We start from the raw sequence: 12,626 nt of genomic DNA, 5'->3' as shown, positions 1-12,626 counted from the left end.
CACCTGAAGTTGGATCAATGGTCAGTGAGGGCTCCCATAAAGACACACACCTGTGTTGTCCCCACTGCAACAGGGAGCCTCATCAGATGGGGCATTTCCACTTTTGACTGCTTCCACACACATTGTTCTCTGGAGCGTGTTCCTGGCCTGGCTACATCACTTACCAGAAGTGTGATTTCAGACAAACTACTGAAGTTTTCTGAACCTTCATTTCCTCATCTGTAATAATACCTCTTGGTAGGATTGTTGAGAGATAAAAAAGATGATTCATGTAGAGCCCTGGGCGCAGTGCCTGCCATGTGGAATTTCTCTGTAAGAAGCCGCTGTGGTTATTTTATCAGGTCTGACAACTGTTCTATGAGGTAGGCAGAGAGGGATAACCATCTTCATTTCACAGATGAAGAAACTGAAACTCATGATTAAAATGTCTTACCCAAGCAAACTAAAACTAATCTTATGATTAAAACATTGACTAAAGCAATGTGATTTATGATTATTTAAAGTTGCCCTTTCTGTAAATGGAAGCTGCCTAGACAAATGGGCTTGTAATAGGAGAAAAAGCAGGCAGACAAGCCCAGCTGGGAGACTGCCCATGGCTCCAGCCTTTGTGCATGATGACTGCCCTACACAGATTTTAAAAAATCACTTGAGGGAGTGGGTCAGAATTCTGTGATCTCATCTCCATAACCCCATGCTGTGGATGGTAAGCTCCTCCTTCTATGCTCAGTCTCTCCTCTCTTGAAGTAAAAAAGACCCTCTGCATTTGCCCAGAATTTTAACATCCACTAAACTCTTTTTTAAATACATTTTTTGATACACAAATAATGCAGCAGCTAAAAAATCTGTACTATCAGGTATTTCCAACAGATTAGTATCTGTACATATTTTAGACTTTAAAATAAAATTGTAGATGGGGTGGCTTTTCAGTCCTCTGAATTTGGTGAAAAAAATAAACTTGGTAAAAAAATAAAAAAGACTTTTTATACTATAAAATATAATTTGTATATTTTACAATTTATATATTAAACACTTTTTTAAATGTTTATTTTTGAGAAATAAAGACAGAGCATGAGCGGGGGAGGGGCAGAGAGAGAGGCACCAGGCTCTGAGCCATCAGCACAGAGCCCAACGAGGGCCTCAAATACACAAATCACAAATCGTGACATGAGCCAAAGTCGGATGCTTAACAGGCTGAGCCACCCAAGTGCCCTGTATATATTTTATTCTTTCAAAAATACCATCATATTCTATCCTCACAATATCTTCATGAAGTCAGCAAGGAAATTATTCCTATTCTTGTTGGATAGTTGAGAGCAGAAGGACAGATGGTTTTAAGTGCCTGCCCCATGTCACAGAGCTAGTTTGCCTTGTGGAGTTGAGACTAATCAGGTTTTTGCACACCTGGGCAGTGCATCCTGACCTGCCTCACTCAGATCTAGGTAGTAAGATGCCCTCATTCCTATCCTATTTATCTCCTTCAGTGTGTGTGTGTGTATGTGTGTGTGTGTGTGTGTGTGTGTGTGTGTGTGTGTGTATTTTAGGACAAGCTCTTTCTTTTCCAAATTAATGTACTATAATAGAAAATCATAAGATTGGTAACAGTAGACCTGCTGTTCATTTCCTTAGTTTTAAAACTTGAGTGTTGAAATTGTTCACATTTTATATCTACCAAATTGGGAGCTAAACATACGTGATCACAACATGAGAAATTAGGCACTATTATGTCCCTTCTTTGAGGACACTGAAATTTTCTCAAAGCCACAAGCTGGCAGTGTCAGAGCTGGTGGAAATGATGTTTCTCTTGGGTCCTGGTTTCCTTATCTCTAACTTGTCAGGGTAGGCTTACAACTGGGTAAGGTTGTCTTGAGCTCTATAATTCTGGGATTCTGGGTCTCTTCTGCTCTACCTGTTGTTCCCTGAGAGGACACTGAGGGACATAACCACAAAGACCCAGCAAACCACCACTTCAGTGGTGATGAAGGGATGTCAGTGGGGAAAGAAGGCATGAAGACCAGCTTGCATGAGGTTAGACATGCTTGGAGATGGGCTGGCTCTTTAGTCCTCTGAATTTGGTGAGCCAGGGCCATTGAGAAAGGAAGTATGGAAATCTCCCTTTTCCCCTCACTGCTGTATTTAAAAGGCTCTATCCATGCAGCAGGCAGTGACATCTTAAGCTCCTTAAATTCTATGGAGCCATTCGCACTTGGTGCTTCAAATTGGAACCCCAGGCTTTAGAACCATTTGTGACCTTCAGGTCATGTTTTCCAGTGTAATCACTTACATATGAGCAAACTGAGACTCAGAAGGGTAATTAACTTGCCCAAAGTCTTTCAGTGAGTTACTAGCAGCCTGGAAGAGCCAGATATAGACCCCATGTATACTGACATTGGCACATAGATGTACAGTATCCACTCTGCAGACACACCCTGGCTTTCCGTCCCTTTGGTTGTTGAACTTATATTGTTAGAATAATAAAATGATAAAATTTAAATGACAAAAGTCTTATGAAAATGCCAATATGACAGAAGTGTTTAGTATGGCCTGTATGATGGAGATTGTGGATAATGCTCTCATCACCTTCTCTAAGGTAAACTTCAGGAAAATAACAGGAGATTTGGCTGGTCTCTGCTAGGTTCCAAAGCATCCAAAAATTCCCTTTACAGAAGCAAGAAGGGTTTACAAACTTAGAACTATGGAATGAAGAGGAGCTGCTTCCATTCTGGGACAAAGTGTAGCCCATTGCAGAGGATACTTCAAGCTCTGAGCAGGAAGAGAAGAGAACAGACTAATCAGGGATGGAGAAGCATTATATTTTCCATACAGTAAAGGAAGGAGGAAAGGTCCATGATGAGTTTTGGGAATCTATTAAGTTAATTGTTTTCCTTTGTCTTCATGATTATTATTCACCTTCATATATGATGGTGATTAATCTGTATGTAATGATACCCCTCTGATGTTCACTACAGTGGTCATGCCTTTTACTCACCACTCTCCCAGATGCAGAGATCAGTTATGTGCTTAGATATTTCAAAGGACATTTCATGATAAGCTTCACATTTGCCAGCTCTGCTTTCTTCTTCCAGCTTCTTGCAAGCTAGGCTTTAGAAGTCTATAAGACCAGAAGTAAAGGAAATCTCTCCCAGGAGGCCTCTTGACGTCTTTCTAGGGATGGAGAGCCAATCCAGAAGTCAGAATGAATCTTAGAGTTCATCTTTATACTCTTGTGTTCTGGGGGCTGGAGAACCTGTGCAGTGGATAATGGGGTATTGAAGAGTAGGAAACAAAAAGCTTGGCAAGTGTGCAGTGGAAATAATCAGAAAATGCAGTGGTTAGGCCTTATCTCATTGACAAAGGCTTAGAAAAGTGGATTCTATGTTCTTCTAATCCAAAATCGATGCCCATGATCTGATAAATTCTGGAATACTAAAGACACTGAAATTTCCGGAAAATCTAGGACTTGTGGTTGATATTTTAAGATCCTAGAGATCAAAGGGGGGAAACTAGAGGAAAGAAAGTGGGGAAACTAGAGGAAAGAAAACAGCAAAGGACTGAAAATTACACACCTTAGTTCTATGTTTGGTCTGCCTTCTTTTATAGCCTTATTGAGGGGCAACTGACACACAATAAACAGCACAATATGTATGTAATTTGATGATTTTGACATACCTATACACTCATGAAATTGTCTCCACAATCAAGATAGTGAACCCAAAAATTTCCTCAAACACCTTTGTAATCCATCCTTCCATCTCCTAGTCCTCTGCAACCACTGATCTACTTTCCATCACCATAGATTAATTTGCATTTTCTACAATTTCCTCTTAGCAAAATTATGCATGCCATCATGCAGAATGCATTTTTTGATGTAACTTTTTACTTAGTACAACTATTTTGAGATTCATCCATGTTTTCCCATTGATTAGTAATTTATCCCTTTTTATTGTCAAATGGAATGCATTCCGCTGCATGAATATATCAAAATTTATTTTTTTCATTCTACCTGTTTATACACATTTAGGTTACTTCCAGCTTTAATTTTATACAAATAAAACTGTGAAACACATCTGCCTACAATTTGTGTGTGTGTGTGTGTGTGTGTGTGTGTGTGTGAGACTGTGTGTGTGTGTGTGTGTGTACATACCCTTTCATTTCTCTTGTGTAAATACCTAAAATTAGAATGGTTGGGTTGAATGGTAGGTATATGTTCAACTTTTTAAAGAAACTGCCAAATTGTTTTCCAAGGTGGTTATGCATACCGCTTTAAATTCTCACAAACAGCATACGAATAGACCAGTCGCACCTCATCAACACTTTTAATTTCAGCCATTCTAGAGCATACATAGTGATATTTTATTTTGGTTCTATTCGCACTTACATAATCATGAGTGATGTGGAACATCTTTTCAGAAGATCATTTGTCAACCATATGGTACCTTTTTTTTTTCTGAAGTGCTTATTCAAATCTTTTACCCATGTTTCATTGAGCACTAGCTCAATTTTATTATTACAGAATTGTAAGAGTTGTTTTTTTTTAATATTGTTTCATACACAAACTCTTTGTCAAATATAGATTTGGCAAGTATTTTCTCTTTGCATCCTGTCAATTTCTTAAGTGTCTTTTTGAATAATGAAAGTTTAATTTTGATGAAACCTGATTTATTGCTTTTTTTCCTCTTATAATTCTTAATTTTTGGTTTCTATATATCCAAGAAAACTTTGCCAAACCCAAGGTCACTAAGATTTTCTTTTTCTCCTTCCTCCTTTCCCTCTTTCTTCTTTTTCATCATAGAAATGTTACAGCTTTAGTTCCTATATTTAGATCCATGATTCATTTTTAGTTAATTTTTGTGTATGGTGTCAGTAAGGGTCACTTAACTATTATCTAGTTCTTACATTTCTATTGGTTGTTTCCCTGACACCTCCTTCTCTTCTCCCTCTCTCTTTCTCTCTCCCTCTCTCTCCCTTCCTCCCTCTTTCTCTAGCCCTCTGAAGCTCTCTCTTCTTATTCCTTGTGGATTTCAGTCACTTGGCCTCCATGAATTCCCAGTTCTATCTCCTTAGTACAGAAAGATCTCCAGGCTGTTTTTGGATTTTGCTGCCTGTGCTGACCCTGGAAATTTCTCCAAACTACCATATTCATAAGACTCCCTCATTTGTTTCCTCCCTTTCAGGGACCACTGTCCTGTGTTATCTATTATCCAATGTCTGAAAATCATCTTTTTTCCCAATTGTTTACATGATACTGCATGTACTTTTTATACCTTGGGATATTTTGCTCAGTATCTTGTTTTTTAGATTTATTCATGTTTTCACACTTACCTATGATTCTATTCCTTTTATTTCTGAGTAGGAATTCTTTCATAAATATAATTTTTTTAATTCTTCACATGTTTATTGAAACTTAGGTAATTTTCTGAGGGATATTATTAAATAAAGCTGCCATGACAATTCTTGAGTAAGTGTTTTTGTGGAAATAGGATTTTGTTTCTTTTGGGTAAGTATGTGGGAGGGAAATTAGCGGACCATAGGATAATGTGTAACTGTTTAAGAAAATGCCAGTTAAGAACAAAAGGGATTGTGACAATTGTAACTAACAAAGTATGAGAGTTCCAGTTACCCTGTATTCTCATCACACTGGTTATTTTCATTCCTCATTTCTTTTAAAAGTTTGCCATTGTAGTATGTTTGAAGTGGTATCTCATTGGCTTCAATTTGAATTTCCCTAAACCACTGATAGTAAGCACACTTTTATGTGCTTACTGGACATTAATATCTTGTCTTTTAAAGGTTGTAAGTGATATATAAATCTTTGGACAATTTAACTTAAAATGTTTTGTGTGTTTATTATTGAGTTGGTAGAAGGATTTTATATTCAAGCTCTTTGTCAGATATTAGAAATAGTTCTCTAATGTGTGGCTTGCCTTTTTACCTTCTTAACACTGTCTTTTGAAGACAGAAGTTTATAATTTTTAGTGAAATTTATTTTTCTTTTATTATTAATTCATTATTGTTGTTGTTATTGTTATTCTTGGATAAAAAAATATTTGCCTATCCAAATGACTCAGAAATATTTCGCTAGAGTTTATTCTAAAAGTTTTATGGAATTTTTCTTCATATTTAGGTATATGACCCATCTGAAATTACTTGTCTGTGCTGCTGTGAGATAAGGAGAGACATTCACGTTTTCCTATGTGGATCTTAATTTAATCCAGTACCATTTCTTGAAAGAATGTTTGTTTCCTATTAAATTACTTTGGCACCCACATGTAGGTCTGTTTCTGGGTGCATTATTCTATTCCAGTGGCCCATTTATCTATTCTAATTCCATGTACTAATTATTGTAGTCTCTTAAAATCAAGTAAAGTTTTAAAATCAAGTAGCATAATTCAGCCAACTGAAGTTTTGCTTTGGCTCTCCTAGATCTAAATATGCTACATCTGCACTCCTCTATAAATTTAAAACTAAGCTTCTATATTTCTCTAACAAAAAATGCCATTTCCATTTTGATTGAGATGGCATCCAAATTCACGTTGATTTGAGGAGACTTAACTCTTAATAATATTGTTTCTTCCAACTCATAGGCATGTTATTATCTCTACATCTTATCTGTATTTAATTTAAGTAAAATTTTGCAGATTTTAGTGTAAAGATCATTTGTATTTGAATGAAATTTATAAGTATTTTATATTTTTATGATACTAAACATCATTTAAAATATCATTTTCAACTTTTACAGTACAATACAATAGATTTTTGTGTTCTGAAACTTTGCTCAACTCACTTATTAGTTCTAGCAGTTTTTATGAATATAAGAATTTCCTGCATTAACAAATATCATGCCTATGAATAAAGGCTGTTTTACTCCTCATTTTCAATCTTTAAATGTGTATTCTTTTTCTTGTTTATTGTAGTCCATAAAACTGGCAGAAAGAGAAAAAGAGCATGGAGGTTCATTCATGGGGGGGGGGGTGTTGTATGGCTCAGGCCAGGCAATGGTGCATATCACTCACACTCACATTTGACCTGTCCTATGAACACACCTGAACTGTGCAGGAGGCTAGGGCATGTCATCCAAGTCTGGGTCCAGAATGAAGAAACCACTGACTTGGTGAGTAGCTAGCCAGTCTATGGGGTAGGGAGACCAAGACTATTTTAAAAAACAATCAATTTACAAAATAATTTGAGTTTAATGATGAGTTCTGTAAAGAAAATTAACAGTGTCTGTCTGTGCCTATTTGATTGTGTGTCTATATATGTGGTTTTGGGTGCTTGTATAGTTTTTAGTCCATAATCACGTCTTTGGGTTTTCCACGTGACTGTTGGTTAGAATTTTTCATACTCCTGGTCAGAGATATTTCCAGAGTTCTATGTCTGCAGGGATCCATAAAATCCTGGAAATAATGCTGTGGCCATAGACATGCATTCAGCCTTAGTGGATTAGGAATGAGAAGTTTCTATGAGAACTGATCTCTACTGAGAGTGGTGAAATAAAACCAGAAATTCAGTCTTTATTATTCTTTTCTCAAACACATTCTAGGATGCAAATTGCCTAATTTCTTATTTCCTCTCATTCTTTCTCCTAGACTATTCCCATTAGAGTCCATGAATCCACCAACCTAGAGTGAGGAGCAAGTTCTAGGGTGACGAGGTTTTTGAGGTGAGGAGGAGGCCCAGAGCCAATGGCCAAAAAAGAATTCTTGAGACACCTTTGGTGCAAAAATGGTGATTTTATTAAAGAATGGGGACAGGATCCATGGGCAGGAAAAGCTGCTCCAAGTCTTATAGAGAGACTGGTAATATATTTGGGAGTTGGGGAGGTAAAGTCTAGGGGAAGTTTTCAATGAGAATTTCATATGCTAAAGAAGATTTACAGGATACTGGAGGCCTAGGTATTGTCAAGCTAAGGTTGTTTTTTCCTCTGGCAAACAATAACATTAAAACAGTAGGGAGTTCTTGGATACACATTTTACTCTGCCAGACTCAAATATTTTTGCCAATGGACTGCAGGTTATAATGAAACTTTATTCTATCTGCCATTTCCTTCTTGCCTTTGTTCCCCATATCAGTATGGAGGGGTGATGTTGGGGCTCCAGAAAACTGAGTCTGTAGGTTTTTGGAGATTAGGCTATTTATAAGATTGCCTTTTTCTTGTCATTTACTAAGATATTTGTAAACTGATGAAGACCCATGTCCTGCAGGACTGTGATCTCTATTAACTAACCATTTTCTTTTCTTTTCTTTCCTTTGTCTTTGGGCAGCAAGGAGTGCCTGAGGAATATCACACATATCACACCTGGGGGTGGGTTTGTGACCTGTCAACTTGTCTTATGCTCCCTCAACATAGGGGACACAAATATTCAGTCCATAGCACTAGGTCTGAGGGCTTAAATGTTCTTTGTTTCCTTTTTTTTTTCTTGTCAGTTTATCGCTCTTTAAGTTTTCAAAAAGAATTTGTATTTTTTCCTCAATTGTCTTCTTTCTTAAACATATTTAATGTATACAATTTGATGGTTTGATCTATGTACATATTATAAAATCATCACTATCAGTTGTAATCATGTAGTCATCAGTTGATATATGTGCATATTATAAAAGCATAAGCATCAGTTGATTAAAATCATCACTAACAGTTAACATATTTATTATGGACCTAAAATTCATATGTTAAAAACCCTAATCCCCAGGGATGGTATTTGGAGGTGGGGCCTTTAGGAGGTAATTAGGCTATGAGAGTGCAGTCTTCATGATGGAAATAGTGTCTTTATGAGAAGAGACCGAAGAGAGTTCCCTCCTTTCTCTCTGCCTCTTTGTTATTTTTAAAATTTTTTAAAATGTTTTATTCATTTTTTGAGAGATAGAGACAGACTGTGAGTGGGGGAGGGGCAGAGAGAGAGAGAGAGGGAAACACGGAATCTGAAGCAGGCTCCAAACTCTGAGTGGTCAGCACGGACTCTGACATAGAGCTCAAACTCAGAAACCATTAGATTATGACCTGAGCGAAAGTCACACTTTTAACTGACTGAGACGCAGGTAACCCTCTCTTTGCCTCTTTGTGTGAGGACACAGCAAGGAGGCATCTATCTGCAAACCAGGAAGTGTCCCCATCAGAAACCTAATCAGCCAGCACCTGGATCTTGAATTTCCCAGCCTCCAGAACTGTGAGAAATAAATGTTTATAATTTACATAAAAAAGCAAATTCTAAAAGGAAGAAGTGATAATGAGGTTGGCTGTTTCCTTATCAGCAACCCACATACAACTTCCAGACTACCCCTTTGATCCCTTCACACATCCCAACACAACACTGTAGTCCAAAACAAATCACCACTAAAACTAAGAGAAGTAAATAATCCTGACAGGTTAGTAGTGACTATGTCTTCCAAAGAAATCCAGTCTCTTTTAATATTCAGAGTTGGAAGAAATTTCTGTCAAAATGCAAACATAAGGAGAAAAAAACCCACAATACCAATTTCCTCATATTAATTCATACAACACTGCATTAAGACCATTAATAATGATAAACCAATAAATAGATAAATAGAAAATCTAACACATTCCCCAATAACAAGATTATTGCACACATTCTCCGAAGATATAAGAATTTAAGCATTTACATTTTTAATTCCTTTTACACTCAATTTCATTAATTATTAATAATTAGCTTAAAACATGGCACATAGCAGCAGTGTCTGCCACAGAAATGCAACACAAAAGCCTCCTTCTCCCTGGAGATATGGTTCCTATAAGCACAAACCAACAGGATTGGGAGTGCAATGAAGCTGAATGCTGAAATTAAATTAATACCTTTATGCAGAGACTCACAGGGTAGCAAATGCTGACAGGGTCTCCCCAGCCTCTTCTCTAGCCTGCAGAGACTCCTTTCAGCTCTTTGGTGTGGTGTGGTCTAAAATCATCTACACTGCCAGGACAGGCTGTGGAGCAAAGTAGTTTCTGCCCTTCATACTAGTGGCAGCCTTTAGGTGAGTCTTTTTCATCCTGTGCATCTCTGTTTCCTTTTCAGTCTCTGGGGAGAACAATGTCCACACCTCCTTTAAGCTTCAATAATGGAACCTGTTGGCAGGAAGAACTCCCCTGCAGCACATGACTTTGTATCCAAGGCTGTGGTGTACTAGACTCCTCTGTCACTTGGTCAAGTATGTGATATGGGGTGAGTTTCTTAAACTAAGCATCAAATTTCAGTGTCTAATATAGAGGCCTAATGATTTTCTATCTCTTTGCCTCAAATGAGAAAGTGGAAGTGAAAATACAGTCAGTACAAAGTTTGAGAATATCATGTGATATATTAACAAACAGGACCTCTTACATCTCACTACATTAAATATGGCCCAGATGCTGGAAAGCAGTAGCCAATCTACACCACTTTCTTCTTCTGAACAGATAAAGTGGACATGACAATAAAAAGCCATAGTGGTGTTGATTTAGAGAAGGCCATCCTTATGTGCTGTTTTATCATACATTTCAAAAAGTCCCAAAGAAAGTAAGCACTACTTATCCAACTATTTGAATATTTCAACATATTCAACACATTCAACTGTTTCCTTGCTAATTCATTCATTCATTATTTAGTTGTCAAAATGTAAGAAGCATCGACAATAAGCCAAGTACTGTCTAGTAGTACTGTACTAGGTGCTATGGAAGGAGAAAAGATGGGGAAATAAAGTGATAAAGACATAAATCAAGAAGTTCATGATATTGTAAACTATATGTACACTAATGAAATACATTGTGATAAGCTTTACCTAAGACAAGAACTTACTATAACTGAGGGATGGAGGAAGTCAACAGGGGGAGTGAATGAACTTTCTAGACTGAGGAGAAGGAGTTTGCCAAGGAAAGAAATGAGTGGGATTGGGGAAGTGAACAGAACATAGGAACAAAGGCACAGAGGTGACTGAAAATCTGCCATGATTGGAGACATTGAACCCCTCAGTAGGAGGGATGTGGCATATAGTGCTGGTGGCTTTCCATAAACCACCATCTCCCCACAAAACCTCATCCTTCTTCCTTGGTGGGTAAACCTATCTCTTATTATAGAGGTAGCAAATGCCAAAAATTCCATTCCAAGACCCTCTTACAAATAAGTCTCTGGGACAGCACTTCATGCTGGCCAATAGAAACTGAGGAAAAAGTTTAACAGGGAATTCCGAGGTGTGTACTCCTCCATGAAAAGTTGCCGGAACAGAAATGACTCTCTTCCTTCCTGGATGTGGGCATGGAACTACAAACACGAATGGAGAAATCTCTAGCCTCTGTGGATAGCAGCACAGAAAGGTTGACTGTTGGCACTCCCAGACATCATAATTTAGTTGCCTGACCACCCCAGAATTACCCTGCATCCAGGGTTAATTTAGTATAAGCGAGAAGTTTAGGGTTTTGTTTGTTTGTTTGTTTGGGAATGTTTAATTGTTCCAGCATCATTTGTTGAAAGGTTCTTTCTACCTTTGAATTGCCTTTGTACCTTTGTCAAAATCAGTTGGGCTAATATGTGGGCCTAATTCTAGATTCTTTGTCCTATTCATTTACTCATGTCTCTATTCCTCCACAAATACTATTAGTCTTTATTGCTGTAGCTACATGATAAGTCTTCTGAGTACACTGACTTTATTCTTCGATTTCAAAATTGTTTTAGCTATTACAGTGCCTGTGCCTTTCCATATAAGTTTTAGAACAATCTCATCTATATCTCAAAAAAAACCTTGATAGGATTTTGATAATAATTGTATTAAACCTATATGTCAATTCAAGGAAAATCAACATCTTTACTATTTTGTCTTCCAATCCATGAACACTATTATTTCCCCATTTGTTTAGATGTTCTTTGATTTTGTATATCAGTTGGTTAGCAGTTTTCAACATACAAGTCCTGGATGTGCTTAGCTAGATTTAAACCTAAGTATATTATTTTAGAAATTGTAAATGATGCTATATTCATTTTCAGTGTCCACAAATTCATTGGTAGTATATAGAAATACAGTAGATTTTTGCATGATTATCTTGTATCCTGCAACTTCACTGAATTTAAATCTAGGAGATTTTCGTACCTTTTTCAGGATTTTTCACATAGACAATCATGCCATTTAAAAATAAGAACAAATTGTTTCTCTCTTATTTGTATACTTTTTATTTCCTTTATTTGCTTTAGTTGTGATAAGTAGAAGAGCTAGCACTATGTTGAATAAAAGGGTAAAAGTGAACATCCTTGCCTTTTTCCTGATTTTAGTGGGAAAACATTTTTCACCATTAATAATAATGTTAGTTGTAAGTTTTTAGATGCTCTTTATTAAGTTGGGAAGTGCCCTTAAATTTCTATTTTTCTGAGATCTTTTTCTAACATAAATAAGTATTATGATTTGCTAAATGCTGATTTTGCAACATAAATAATGGTATACTTTTTAACCTTTAGTATGTTAATATAATGAGTTATAATCATTAATTTTTAAATATTGAACCAACTTTGCATCCTAGAATAGAGCTCATTTGGTCATGGTATATAATTATTCTTACATATTACTAAATAATGTCAGTAATATTTTGCTATATTATATTCATGAGATTATATTCATGAGAGATATTGGTATGTGATTTTTTTTGGTATTGTATTATCTAT

This window comes from Panthera leo, chromosome D1 (assembly GCF_018350215.1).
Source record: "Panthera leo isolate Ple1 chromosome D1, P.leo_Ple1_pat1.1, whole genome shotgun sequence".
Lineage (NCBI taxonomy): Eukaryota > Metazoa > Chordata > Mammalia > Carnivora > Felidae > Panthera > Panthera leo.
Note: the sequence above shows the minus strand (reverse complement) of the source record.